The 11760-nt window shown below is 38.2% G+C and overlaps 1 non-coding gene across 1 annotated transcript; it reads right to left on the reverse strand.

Annotated features, from left to right (window-relative positions):
* Positions 1 to 11373: 11373 nt before the first annotated feature.
* On the reverse strand, positions 11374 to 11481 carry LOC130937669 (small nucleolar RNA R71). The gene has a single exon (XR_009068876.1). It is a non-coding gene; the product is annotated as a small nucleolar RNA R71 (small nucleolar RNA).
* Positions 11482 to 11760: the final 279 nt, after the last annotated feature.

Here is an 11760-nt window from a genome sequence, read left to right on the forward strand (position 1 = left end):
GCTCAGCTTTTGAGGAGGAAAGAACTTAGCCAAGAAGGCCGTGACCAGCTTATCCCAGGAGTCCAAGCTATCTTTAGGTTGTGAGTCCAACCATGTTCTAGCTCTGTCTCTTACAGCAAAAGGGAAAAGCATGAGCCTGTAGACATCAGGATCTACTCCATTAGTCTTAACAGTCTCACAGATCTGCAAGAACTCAGTTAAAAACTGGTAGGGATCTTCTGATAGAAGTCCATGGAACTTGTAGTTCTGTTGCATTAGAGCAACTAGTTGAGGTTTCAGCTCAAAATTGTTTGCTCCAATGGTAGGGATCGAGATGCTTCTTCCATCAATCTTGGAAGTAGGTGTAGTATAATCACCAAACATCCTCCTTGCATTATTATTTTCGGCTGCCATCTCCTCTTCTTTTTCGAAAATTTCTGTAAGGTTGTCTCTGGATTGTTGTAATTTAGCTTTTCTTAGTTTCCTCTTTAGAGTCCTTTCAGGTTTAGGATCTGCTTCAACAAGAATGTTCTTGTCCTTGCTCCTACTTATATGAAAAAGAAGGGAACAGAAAATAATAATAGGGATCCTCTTTACCACAGTAGAGAGATTCCTTTATGTTAGTAGACGAAGAAAATAATAGAAGAAGGAAAAGGTAAGAATCCAAACACAAGGGTGAAGATAGGTTCGAATTCTTGAGATGAAGAGAAGTGTTAGTGAATAAATAAATAAATAGAAGAAGATGAGAGGGAGAGAATTTCGAAAATAAATTTTGAAAAAGGGTTAGAGATTTTCGAAAATTAAGAGAAGAATTAAAATTAAAATTAAAATTTGAAACAATTAGTTAATTAAGAAAGTTTTGAAAAAGAGGAAGGAATTTTCGAAAATTAGAGAAGAGAAAATAGTTAAGTTGTTTTGAAAAAGATAAGAATTTTAAAACAAATAAAAAGTCAATTAGTTAGTTGAAAAAGATTTAAAAAGCAATTTTAAAAAGATAAGAAGTTAGAAAAGATATTTTAAAATTGATTTTGAAAAAGATATGATTTGAAAAAAGATATTTTTAAAAGATATGATTGAAAAAGATTTAATTTTTAAAATTAAAATTGATTACTTGACTAACAAGAAACTAAAAGATATGACTCTAGAATTTAAAGATTGAACCTTTCTTAACAAGAAAGTAACAAACTTCAAATTTTTGAATCAATCACATTAATTGTTAGTAAAGTTTTTGAAATTTTGAAATAAAGATAAGAAAAATATTTTGAAAATAAATTTTAAAAATTTTCAAAAATAATAGAAAAATAAAAAAGATTTGATTTTTGAAAAAGATTTTGAAAAGATAAGATTTTTAAATTGAAATTTTGACTTGACTTATAAGAAATAGCTAAGTTTTAAAAAATTTTGACTAAGTCAACTCAAATTTTCGAAATTTTGAGAAAAAACAAGGAAAAGATACTTTTTGATTTTTTGAATTTTTAAGGATGAGAGAGAAAAACACAAAAATGACTCATAACATGAAAATTATGAATCAAAACACATGATGCATGCAAGAACACTATGAATGTCAAGATGAACACCAAGAACACTTTGAAGATCAAGATGAACATCAAGACTTATTTTTGAAAAATTTTCAAAAAAAGAAAAACATGCAAGACACCAAACTTAGAAATTTTTCATGTTTAGACACTATGAATGCAAGAATACATATGAAAAACAACAAAAGACACAAAACAAGAAAATTTAAAGATCAAACAAGAAGACTTATCAAGAACAACTTGAAGATCATGAAGAACACATGCATGAATTTTCGAAAAAAGAATGCATAAATTTTAAAAACATGCAATTGACACCAAAATTAAAATTTGACTCTAGACTTAAACAAGAAACACAAAATATTTTTTTGATTTTATGATTTTGCAAAATTTTTTTTGGATTTTTTTTCGAAAATTATTTTTAGAGAAATGAAAACAAATAAAAATAATAAAAAAATTATTGAAAGGTTTTTGAAAAATTTTTGAAAAGAAAATTACCTAATCTGAGGAACAAGATGAACCGTCAGTTGTCCAAACTCGAACAATCCCCGGCAATGGTGCCAAAAACTTGGTGCACGAAATTGTGATCTCTAACAATGGCATTCAACTTGGTATGCGCATCTACTAACTCAGCACTTTCTTCACAACTCCACACAACTAACCAGCAAGTGCAGTAGGTCGTCCAAGTAATAAACATTACGTGAGTAAGGGTCGATCCCATGGAGATTGTTGGTATGAATCAAGCTATGGTCATCTTGTAGATCTCAGTTAGGCTGATTCAAATAGTTATGGAGTTTTTGAATATAAAGATAAATAAAACATAAAATAAAGATAGAAATACTTATGTAAATCATTGGTGGGAATTTCAGATAAGTGTATGGAGATGCTTTATCCCTGTTGAATCTCTGCAACATACTGCTTTCTTACTTTCAATCCTTCATACTCCTTTCCATGGCAAGCTGTATGTAGGGCATCACTGTTGTCAATGGCTACTTCCCATCCTCTCAGTGAAAAAGGTCCAAATGCTCTTGTCACAGCACGGCTAATCATCTGTCGATTCTCGATCATGTCGGAATAGAATCCATTGATTCTTTTGCGTTTGTCATCACGCCCAACAATCGCGAGTTTGAAGCTCGTCACAGTCATTCAATCCCTGAATCCTACTCAAAATACCATAGACAAGGTTTAGACTTTCCGGATTCTCAAGAATGACCGCCAAAGGGTTCTAGCTTATACCATGAAGATTCTGATTAAGGAATCCAAGAGACACACGCTCGGTCTAAGGTAGAACGGATGTGGTTGTCAGTCACGCATTCATAAGGATGGATGATGATGAGTGTCATGGATCATCACATCCATCAGGTTGAAGTGCAACGGATATCTTAGAACAAGAATAAGCTGAATTGAAGAGAAAATAGTAGAAATTGCATTAAAACTCGAGGTACAGCAGAGCTCCACACCCTTGTCTATGGTGTGTAGAAACTCTACCGTTGAAAGTACATAAGTGATCAAGGTTCAGGCATGGCCAAATGGCCAGCTCCCATAAACGTGATCAAAGGATCATAAGGTAATCCAAAAATAATCCAAAGATGTCTAATACAATAGTAAAATGTCCTATTTATACTAGACTAGTTACTAGGGTTTACAGAAATAAGTCTAAATGCAGAAATCCACTTCTGGGGCCCACTTTGGTGTGTGCTTGGGCTGAGCTTGAGCTTTACACGTGCAGAGGCTTCTTTTGGAGTTAAACGCTAAGTCGTAATGTCTGTTTGGTGTTTAACTCTGGTTTGTGACGTGTTTCTGGCGTTTTACTCTAGAATGCAGCATGGAACTAGCGTTAAATGCCAGTTTGCATCATCTTGATTCGAACAAAGTATTACTGGAAAGATCTGGATGTCTACTTTCCAACGCCATTGAGAGCAGGCAATTTGGTGTTCTGTATCTTCAGAAAATCCATTTTGAGTGCAGGGAAGTCAGAATCTAATAGTATCAGCAGTCCTTTGTCAACCTGAATCAGATTTTTGCTCAGCTCCCTCAATTTCAGCCAGAAAATACCTGAAATCACAGAAAAACACACAAACTCATAGTAAAGTCCAGAAGTGTAAATTTTGCATAAAAACTAATGAAAACATCCCTAAAAGTAGCTAGATCCTACTAGAAACTACCTAAAAACAATGCCAAAAAGCGTATAGATTATCCGCTCATCAGGTACCCAATTCACAGATGCAGACTTCAGAAAGTTAGTGGCCGACTTAAACATAAAACAACAATTCACTTTCGTAGAACATCCCCAAGCCAATGGACAAGCCGAAGCTGCCACAAAGTCATATTGGCTGGGCTGAAACGGAGATTACAGGACGCAAAGGGAGCCTGGGCTAAGGAGCTCCCATAAGTTCTATGGGCATATCGAACAATACCAAATTCCACTACAAAGGAATCACCCTTCCAATTAGCGTATGGAATGGAGGCAATGATCCCAGTAGAGATTGAAGAAAGGTCGCCCAGAGTGATCCACTATAATGAGGAAGCCAACTCCCAACTTTAAAGGGAAGAACTCGACCTACTTCCGGAAGTCCAAGAAAGAGCTCGGATCAAGGAAGAAGCATTAAAACATCAAATGGCTTCGAGATACAATCAAAAGGTAGTACAGCGAGTTTTTGCTGAGAGCGACCTCATCCTAATCCGAAATGATATCGGAACAACTCGACCTGGAGAAGGAAAGCTGGCAGCAAACTGGAAAGGACCCTACCGAGTCATAGAAGTACTTGGAAATGGCTACTACAGACTGTCCGAACTCGATGGGCGAGAGCTTCCTAGGTCATGGCACGCCTGCAACCTAAGAAGGTACTAAGTTAGGGATGATAAAGGATCTTAGGATAAGGCGCACTATTTTTCCTGAAAAGGTTCTTTAATGAGGCGCCAAGCCAAGACCTACAAATCACCCGACTTAGAGGGATAAAACTCTCGCATGTATATATTTGAATTTTCTTTTGAATAAAATCTGTTTAGATCTTCTACAAATTCTCAAGCCGCATTAATCTGAAACATTCATCGTCCGATTATAAAGCTACTGATTGGCAGAAAGTGAAAATCAAATTCACCACACGATCACGATAAATACCACCAGAGATGAAAACCAAATTCATTAAAAGGTCGACCAAACGAGGATTAAACCCAATTTTGACAAGATCGGCAAAAATGAAAACAGAATAATGCAAGAAGTTATCGAAAGTGATCCATAGAAAGGACCTGACGAGGTCTTAATAAAATGGATTGCTAAAAAAATAACTTAAAGACTGGCCGACGTAAAGCAGTCAGACCAATCGCAATAACCAAAGTTATAAGTAAATCCCTAGAAAGAGGTCTGGCCAGCCCTATAAAAGAGGATTACTATAACTTAGAAGGGCCCGACATGATGAAGTCGGCCCAAAACATAAAATTTATAAAAGTAATTCCTGAAAGAGACCTGAACAAGGTCCAAGAAAGAGGATTACAAAAAATAACTTAGAAGGGACTGACATGATGAAGTTGGCCCAAAACATAAAAGTTATAAAAGTAATCCCTAAAAGAGACCTGAACAAGATCCAAGAAAGAGGATTACAAAAATAACTTAGAAGGGCCCGACATGATGAAATCGGCCTCTCAAAAACCTTATCGTTATACAAAGTAATTCCTAATAAAGACCTGAACAAGGTCCGAACAAAATAAATTACTGAAAATAACATCAGGCAAAGGCTCAAAGGAATCAAGCCAATCCAAAGTGGTCAGACAATGAAAGTTCCAACACTACCAAAACCTAGAAATGTACCAAGACAAGTGCAGACAGATATGTTACGAAAAATACAAGTTATAATAATAAGATACTCAAAAGGATACCAAAACTAGCCCCAAGAGCTTGGAAATTACTTTGTTTTTCAAAATAAAGTTGCTAAACAAGCATCTAGGAATGTAGCAAAAGTCAGAACCACCATTTACAAAATATAAAGAGTTCAAAAATCCCACAAGCCGGGCTATCCACACAAACATCCAAAAAATTCATTAAGGATCCAAAGGCTTCTTGGCAGCATCAACACGGGGTGAAGGAGGGTGAATCTGAAGAGGCACAACATCCACTGTCCCATCATCCCGATTTAAGATTTGACAATCAGGTTCCAACCCAGAATGACCAACTTTAGCTGAAGGAACTGAAGAAGTCGGCACCACAGAGGCTTTGGTAGCAGGCACAGAGGGAAGTTCAACATCCTCATCTTCAGGGTCGTCAGGGACAATCTTGCCATCCTTCACAATATTGTCCAGGCTAAAGAGAGTAAGATCGACCTCGGGGGCAAGAACCCGAACCTGCTTCTTCAGGTTCTCAAAAACAGCATTTACGCTGCCCACAAGGTGACCCTGAAGTTCGGTATAATCAGCCCGGGCCGACTCCAACTCCTCCTTAAGATGCATCACTTTCCTGTAGGTCACAACATAGCTATCCTTGTGCCTCAATGCCATGTCTTCAGCCAACTGCACAAAAGCCGCCAAGGCAACATAACTAGCCTTTTCACCCTCCAACTCCTTCTCCAGCTTGGTCACTTTCACTTGGAGCTCCTCCTTCAAACCCTTCATTCTATCAAACTCCCGCTTAGCCTCCTCCATAAAGGCCTTGGTAGCATGAAGGGGAAGGTCTTGGGAAGTTCGATACATGGCAGCTCCCATATGTGCCATCTTAATGCTGCTCTGAGTAATGAAGTCCAAATGGCGAAGGAGAGAGACATCGTCAGTGGGAATGGTACCATAAGGACCAATCTGCTGATCAACAAACTCAACCGCGTCAAAGTCAAGGGCATAAAGGTTAAAAGGCTCAATTGTCTTTTGTTTTTTGTTTGGAGGAGCGCCAAAATTAGCAACAGAACCTTGCGGAGGATCAACAAAACAAACTCGGGGAGTAGGGATTACCCTCCTCGTCCCCGGTGAGCTCGGTACGGCCGGCTTCGACTGAACCTGGGACAACTCCTCCCTAGCCACCTTGGCCGAGACATTTTAAGCTGTAGTAGCCTTCTTTGCCCTTTTAAAGGCCTTCATGGATTCGTTATTTTTAATCATCTCTGTAAACAAACATCACAGCGGGAAACCAAGTTACAAATAAGAAAAGATCTTATAAGAGATAAACTCGACAAAATAAGCAAAACCAAAGGAAGAATTGACCACTATCCATGTTCCGAGGGTTACCTGAAACTGTAGGTCGATCTCGGTCGAGATCTTCTGTGTTGGTCGGAGCCGACGTGTCCGGCAGGTGTATAGCGGTCGGAGCTGGTGTGTCCGACTTGTGGAACTGAGAGTGTTACTTATCCTTTATCACCGAAGGGTGGGTGGTGATAAACGAAATTTAACATGCCGATATAGAATTCAATAATGGATATGATCGTGAGTATAGTCTAATCGACATTCAAACTTCGCATCAAACAATCCTATAATTCTATAACCGAGAGCACTAGTCTCCCGAGTCGTCCTCCCTTGGAATTGCTAGAGAATGCATATTATTGATTAGGAAGCCTTGTTATGATTCTTTTGGAGTTTAGCAAAAATGGATGACAAACAATCAATATTAGAAGACTTGGCCTAGGGTTGGCATTAGAAATTCTATCATTATAGTTTCCTTCAATGATGATAATAATTAAGTCTTGCTTCACTTAGTTAACCCCTAGGTATAGAGGAAAGAATGAGAGTAACTAACTTGAGTCACAAGTCCTAGTTTTACCCTAGGAAAATCTAGCTATAGTGCACTCCAAGTCAATTAGCAATTCCTAATTTCCAATCAACAATTGACATAAACTATTCAAATTTTTCTAATGATCCAAACCCTGTGCCAAGTAAGAAAATCTTATTCCATAACTAGTGTTGGCATTTTATCAAACAATTGATGAGCATGGATGAAAGACATAGTAAAATATGAGAAGAAATTAGAATTGAAAGTGCTTCAACACAAGAATTTAACAACAATCAACAAAGAACAACAATAGAAATGAACCTTTCAAGGAATTGATAGAATCCAAAAAAACTACAAGTTGAATCTAAGATCTATGAGAATTGAACAATTACAAACACTAATTGAGATTAGAAAAGAAGATCTATAACATGGACAAAGTAAATTGAGAGTTGCAAATAGATCTCACCAAGGAATGATTGAGAATTGAGAATTTGAAGAAGATGAACCCTAATGAGAGGTTAGAATCTCTCTCTCTACCCAAGAGTGTAACTACTACTAGCAAAATATCTAGAACCCTCTAAAAATGAGCAAAAAGTCCTTTAACCCTTCAACCCCTGGTCTTCTTAAGCTCTTCCCGCCAAGGCACTTCCCCAAGATGGGATCTCCAACTGTCTCCACGCCCAGGTCACGTGACCCTTTAAAAAAAATCATATTCGAGCATTGGCGCGCATGCGCAAAGTACGCGTGCGCGCCACTGGGGCATCTTGCAACTTGCGCGGAAGCGTGACGTACGCGGACGCGCCCCTGGGGGTCATGGCTTAGCTGCTACACATGCCGGCTCGTAGCTTGGCTCCTGGCTTTGGCTTCTGGCTGCGCAATCCTCACGGACGCGCCAAGTACGCGCACGCGCCCTTGCTGAAGTTTCCAAAGCTCAATTTCTCATGCTCCCTTCCTTTGCATCCATTATCCTTCTCCCTTTCGGTTCATCCCTGTCCTATATTCTGATACCACTTAACACACAGGTCACGACATCGAATGGCACCAAGAGAAGATTAGAAATGTATCTAGTTTAGTGCAAAATAAGTATGTTTTCATCCATGAGGCAAAAATTAGGAAAGGAACACAAAGTCATGAATTTTCATATGAAAAGCGTGTGGAATCATTGATAAAACCCCTGAAATCAATACAAGATAAACCCTCGAAATGGGGTTTATCAACCTCCCCACACATAGATTCTAGCATGTCCTCATGCTTAGAGAAATGCAAAAGACCGAAGGATCATAAAGGTATAAGACTCATGAGGTGCAATCTACTTACATGCAACTATGACTAGTGCTACTATCTACTTGGTTAGGAGCAAATCAATCTTCCTAAGATACATCCAAGCGTATAGGGCAAGGTAGTGGGTAATGTATGAGACTTACCAATTTTGTTAATCACCAAAGTGAAATATACGCAACTTGCATGAAGAATGCTCGTGAGAGTCGGGAACAAGAATTAGAGCCTTTGAACCCTCACCGGAAGTGTTTACACTATATTCGCTCAAGTGTTTAGGGTTGATTCTCTCAATTCCCTCCTACTCATGCTTTCCAAGATTTGTTTTCCATCTAGCAATCAACATTTATTCCATGCATGTATGCAAGTATCATGAGGTCTTTTCTTTAGGTTGTAATGGGGCTAGGGTCAAGGTAGGATGCATATTTGGCTAAGTGAGTTTGAAATTTGAATCTTTGATAAGCTTAAGCTTCCCACCTAACCTATGACATCCTATACAATTTCAAAGCTAACCTAACTACCCATTCTTCACTTTTTCACATACTCATGTATCCCTTTTCATTTCACAACACTTATGCATTGAATTTATTGAGCTGCACTTTGCTTTGGGTATTTTGTACCCTTTTCATTTCTTTCTTTTTCTTCTTTTTTTTTCTATATTTTTTTTCCATATTTGAGAAATATTTTTTTTTTCTTTTTTTCTATACAAGAGCACTAATGCATAAGGTTTTGCATTTGATCAATACATGAGTATGTACCTGATAAACCACTATTTTATAGTTTATACTGTGTTTAATTGTGTGGTTTTGTCATGATTCTTACCCACTTATTCATCAATTTAGCATGTATTTAGATTTCCTTCCTGAATTTATCACATGTTTGAAAATTGCTTCCTAGAGACTTTAATTATTTAATTTTAATTCTCCTTTATTCCATTCGATGCTGTAATCTGTGTGTCAAGTGTCTCAGGCTTTATAGGACATGAATGAGACGGAGATTGGAGAGGAAGCTAGCAAACAAAAATGGAAAGAACACAAGAATTGAAGGAGATAACCAGCGAAAAGTGACGCGGTCGCATGGCTCACGCGACCGCGCGAGGGAACATAAATCGCAGTGACGCGGCCGCATGGCTTGCGTGGCCGCGCGGACTGAAAAGCATAAGCGACGCGGTAGCGTGGACGATGCAAACGCGTGAATAGGGAAAGCGCCAGCGACGCGTCCGCATGGACGACGCGATTGCGTGACATGCGCGATCTGCATAAACTGCAGAATCTGAAACCAGCAACTTTGGACCTTATTTTGGCCCAGTTTTCGGCCCGGAACAGCAGACTAGAGTCAGAGAATATGCAGAAACAGGAGACACAGTCATTGAGTAGTTTTAGATCTAGTTTTTCACTCTCTTAGGTTTTTCTCTCTAGTTTTTAGAATTTTAATTTTCAATTGGTCTTAGCATTGGAACATTGAGAAGAGTCATTTCCTCATCAAGACTTCATCATTCTAGTTTGTTCTCTTAACTTGGTTTTATTCTTCCATGTTCATTGTTATGTTCAATTTTGTCATTCAGATATTTTTATGATTAATTAATGCAAGGATTATGTCTTTTTAATTTAATTTCCATTCCAATAATCATGTCTTCTTTTAATTCCCTTTTATATGCCATGGATTTTTTATTTACAATGAGTGAGTAGTTTCATTACTTGATGGGGAGTTGATTAAAAGGAACTCTTGAGTTGGAAGGATTGGAAGAAAAATTTGTAATCGGGTTGAATGTTGGATTGCTATCCTGTCACAGACACCAATCCCTTTGAACTAAGTGAGTTGCAACTTGTGAACAGATCTGGCATTTCCATTTGTTTGACTTTCTCTTACCTAGTAAGGGATAACCAAACGGAACAACTATTAATTATAAATTAATTTTACAATCACACCATCAATGATAGAGATTCCAACCAATCAATTCCCAATCAAGGCCTTTTATTTTTATTAATTAAAATTCCTCAATTTAATTACTAATTTACTTAGCTCAACTTTTTTAGAATATCTGATTAATAAAACAGCACACTTTTCTGCAACTCGTTGGGAGACGACCTGGGACTTAAAACTCCCAGTAATTTTAATTTGAACTTTTAAGTGACATATTTCTAAATTGATAGGCAGATTTTCGGTGAGTTAAGAACTATACTTGCAACGCAACCATTTTAATAAATTTTTAATTCACCAGCTTCTGCTCTCCATCAATTTTTGGCGCTGTTGCCGGGGAGTTGCAATAGAGTGCTTATTTTATTAATTAGAATTTATTTATTTGCATTTTATTTAATTTTGCTACTATGAGCTACGTGTTTCTTCCGTCAAATGACACGTGCACTTCCTGATCTGCGCTTGCTAATTTTCGATCCTGAAATTGAAAGAACAATTTCACGAATAAGGCGAGAACAGCGTAGGTTAGTCCGCTCTGAGGGCGGATCTGAAAGTGAATCTGAGGAAGAAACCAGCCCCCGTTCTACTAATTTAGTTGTTTTACGTGCAGAAAACATGGCAGCTAGAAGAATTACCATTCAGGAGGAAGGCGCTCCTGATTTTACACTACAACCGTTTCAAGCGCATCATCCAGCGGTAGCTACGGATTTTGAAATAAAGACCGCACTGCTAAATTTGATGCCGAAGTTTCATGGCCTACCTGCTCAAGAGCCTATCAAGCAGTTGAGAGATTTTCAGGCAGCCTATTCTTCTGTCAGGCGTGATGGCATTGATGAAACTTCAATTTTGCTGAAAGCTTTTCCGTTCTCTCTTGAGGGAAAAGCAAGAGAGTGGTACTATACTCAACCTCTAGTAAACGTATCCAACTGGGATACACTTAGAAAGGAGTTCCTGGAGAAATTCTTCCCATCTGAAGTTAATGATAAACTGAGGAAGGATATCTCTACAATTGTTCAGGATGACAGTGAGACTCTCTTTGAATACTGGGAGCGCTTCAATAATCTTCTGGAAGCATGCCCCCACCACATGATTGACAAGATCGTGCTACTCAGCTATGTCACACAAGGTATGAGGCCCCAAGATAAGACCACATTGGAAAGTGCCAGCAATGGGTCTATGAAGAAGTACAAGACCACTCATGAAGCTTGGCAATTGATCAGTGATTTAGCTGAATCAACTCGGAACCACAGACAGAAGCAAGGCCGTTCAAGGGCCGTTGCAGAAGTATCTTCTGGCATAGAGACTACTGCTCTAAATCGAAGCATCTGTGAAATGACCAACCTGCTGAAGCAAATGCAATTAAATCAACAA

The sequence above is a fragment of the Arachis stenosperma genome, chromosome 6, assembly GCF_014773155.1.
Source record: "Arachis stenosperma cultivar V10309 chromosome 6, arast.V10309.gnm1.PFL2, whole genome shotgun sequence".
Lineage (NCBI taxonomy): Eukaryota > Viridiplantae > Streptophyta > Magnoliopsida > Fabales > Fabaceae > Arachis > Arachis stenosperma.